The sequence below is a fragment of the Condylura cristata genome, unplaced genomic scaffold, assembly GCF_000260355.1.
Source record: "Condylura cristata isolate star-nosed mole 26May11 unplaced genomic scaffold, ConCri1.0 scaffold00010, whole genome shotgun sequence".
Lineage (NCBI taxonomy): Eukaryota > Metazoa > Chordata > Mammalia > Eulipotyphla > Talpidae > Condylura > Condylura cristata.
In genome coordinates, this window is record NW_004567111.1 from 28,645,864 (window position 1) to 28,649,465 (window position 3,602).

The following is a 3,602-nucleotide window of genomic DNA, read 5'->3' on the forward strand; positions in this document are numbered from 1 at the left end:
GAGTCATGTTCATTATCAAAATGTCATATGAAAGAAACCAACTTACAGAATTTAGTTGGCATCCAGAATTTGAGTTATAAGGCAAACTGGAAACCCAGTTGTTGTTGTTGTTTTTCACCCTTTACAGAACACTTGAATGCATGCTGACTATCAGTTGAGCATACTTAAGTTCTTCACCTGGAGTCTCTTTTACAGTATCACCCATTTCTAACACAGCCCTATGGTCACATACATTACAGAGAAGTATACCTGAGCACATAAGTTGGAGCAGGAAAGAGATGATAATAAAGAATTCATAGAATTGATCTCCAACAGAATTCACATACCTTGGTAGTTATACAGAAACCAAATTCTTTGACAAGTATAATCTTGTAGCAAAAGAGCTCTGATTTTGAGAGTCTGAAAATCCAAGTTCAAGTCCTGCTTGTCATTAACTAGAAGAGAAACATAACAGAAAATTATGAAGTTAGACTACTTGCTATGATTTCACATTATCTTTAGTCAGCAGCACCATCTGGGTCAAAGAACATTTATTAGTACGACATGTGCATGTGTTTCATCATTTTGCTGGGGCAAGAGAGCTCAACTGTATGTCTGCACCTAGCAAAAAGAACCTCTTATCAGGATTGCGTTATTGCAGTATAGAGTTCCAGTAACAAAGAAGGAAGAATGATCACAGAGGAACCGATTATCTTCAACAGTATCTAACATGGAGATAGAGGTATGGATTGGAATGACGGCTCAGTTGCTGCCAGGCAGTGGAAAGACATCGACTTTATATGTGAACCTTTAATGAATACCATTATTGACCAGGATTCACTAGAAGCAGACAACATTTCGATGAAGTCTGGGTCAAAGAAGTGATAACGAAAGTAGGATGACAAAATAAGAAGCAAAATAAAGAGGACAAAGTCACGGAAAATAAAGACACATAAAAGACCCGGGCAGGCCCAGCTTTATTAGCCCCAAGCCCCCCCCAGTTGTTATTATAATGGATTTTGTGGATCATGGAGAAATAACATTATTGGCAAACTGCAAAAAACTCAATAGAAGTTGGAGGCATCACTCAGGGCATTGGTGTCTCCCTGCCTTCTGCAGAAAAGATAAACATGATAAAGTCGCTCCTCTGCTTTGAGATCCAGAGGTACTCTGATGATAACATTATCATGTGGGTTGCAGCAGCAGATGACGGAGTAATCAAGCATTCTGTAGAATCTATTCAGCATGCCAAAGATGCTCAAGTTCCTATTGTCCTTACTGTAAACAACTGTGACAAAGCTGAGACTGAGCCTGAAAAACCCAAAAAAGTACTGCTAGCTTGTGATGTGATTTGTGAACATGTTAGAGGCAACATTAAAGTAGTGACTGTTTTTGCACTTAAAGCAATAATCTGACGACTCAGCAGAGCCAATAATTGCCCTTGTAGAAGTGTTGAAATTGAAAGTAAATCCCACTCATCAGGTGAAAGAAGTAATAGAATCTTTCACAGACAAGGGAAGACAGCCTATTGCTACAGCTATAATTCGAAGCAGAGCTTTGTGCAAAGGTTGAATTCTGGTGCTGGAAAGGGTTGGGAAAGAGCAATTAATGTTTGATGTAAATGGAAATACTATCAACAAAGCTTGTTGCAGCATGCCAGTGAGAATTGTAAGTTGTAGGACTTGAAATTCTTGAAGTAGATTCAGATCCAACAGCATGCGAAATTTTTGACTAGAGAAATCACGAGCAAGAAAAAAAGGAATTGAAGCATATTCAAAAGCCAATGAAGGTGTGGTACTTTTACCTTGAAGGAGTGGTTATTCATGAAATATCAAGAAAACATGAAGAACAAAACCATAAGAAAAAGAAGAAATAGATTTAAATTCACTTCATGTAATTATTAATGTTGATGTTTATGGGTCCACTTAAGCCTTTTTCAACGTTAGGAAAGTCTATGACGTTTCATGTGAGTGTGAAATAGAATTAGTATACTTAGGTGTGGGTGAAAACTAGATCCCAAATAGGGTCAGAGCACCTGGGTTTCCTTCTAAGAAACTACTATTCAAAGCCCATGTAGAGATACCAAAACCCTTTCCACCTCTCAACCCAGAGCTAAAACCAAACAAAGAGGACCCTCCCTAGTGGCACAGTGGGTTAAAATACAGCACTATGAAGCTATCCACAACCACCGAAGCACTAAGTTCCATCCCCTGCCAGGAGGCTGACCCACATGGTGAAGCAGACTTCTCCTGCTGCTCCCCTCAGCAGTGTTTTTCTGTCTATCTGCCTGTTTTGTTCCCCACTCTATCTCTGGTGAATCCTCTCAACCCCCACACCTCTGGCCTGCACCCCAGTTCTGTATGCATAAATAAATCAACCTTAATAAAAAAGAAAATATGGCACTTAAAGTAGGAAATACAATTGTTAATGAAGAAAAGAAAGCTCTGGTCAAGATGTCTTGGGACAAGGATTTTAAAATTTAAATGACTAAATATCTCAGTTTATTGTAGAGCAACTAATTTTGCTATACAAAAGGCAGGAATTCACCACTTTTAGTCAGAGTGTTCAAGTTAGTCTACTGAGTGTTACTTGGCATGCTGTGTGACTTTGAAAATGTTACGGAAATAGAAAACCTTATTTAAGAATGCCTCCATGTAGAAATCCTGGCCTGCATGGTAAAGGTGAACTGTTAATCACTTGTATATTATTGAATATATATTCAGTTTAATAAAATTGAATGGCATGCTTTAGTTTAAAAAGTGCCTTTAGTTTAAAAAAAATAGTGATATACTATTTGATTTCCCTGTCCTGACTTCAAGTGTGAAATTATAAAAATAATTGTGTTCCTTATGTTTCAGTGATGAGAGCTTTATAAACTAAGTGGGACTACATGTAGAAAGGCAATATTCCACATTCAATTATGTGATAAAGTTTGTTCTGTAAATTAATGAGACTAATTTTGAGAGAAGACTACTAAAAGTACAAGACTTGAACTGTGGAACAAGTTTTGAGGATGCATAAACACTCTATTAGAGAAAGGAGGGAAAATCTATTGAAACAAGAGGAGATGTAATCCAAAAGCAATAGGAAAAGCATTTGGGCTAGACCCCAGGATCATACTCCAAGACAGTTGCCCCTCTACCACTCCCCTATTTTACCTACCAAGTAACAATGAGTCAAATATTCCACAGGTTTTATGTTTCTAATCCAGATGACAGCTCAGCTGCTGACAGGTTATGAAGAATGAGGATGATGCCCTCTCTGGCTTAGGCACTTTATTAGCAGCATGTGGAGAAGAATTTCAGTAGCAAAACTTTTATAGGTTATAAAGTAAATAGATCCCCAAGATCTCCTTACCCCAATGGCTAAGGAAAAGTGAGAGTAAACAGATTTAGATTTGATCATAAAAGCTGACAGAAAAACAGGCATGATGTATGGCAACATGTGACCCCAAAGGGATGTAAATACAGTGCAGTATTTATCAGTCATTACTATTCATTTATACTAGGAAATGCACACTAGTAAAATGAAGCTACTGGATACAAAAAGAGTATGGGGAGAAAGATTCAATATTGATTACTGATTCAAGATAAGCCACAAACAAATATTCCTAAATTAAAATT

The 3,602-nt window shown here is 37.5% G+C and overlaps 1 pseudogene; it reads left to right on the forward strand.

Annotated features, from left to right (window-relative positions):
* The first annotated feature begins 1,109 nt into the window (after positions 1-1,109).
* Positions 1,110-1,665, forward strand: LOC101618903 (annotated as a pseudogene).
* The last annotated feature ends 1,937 nt before the right edge of the window (positions 1,666-3,602 follow it).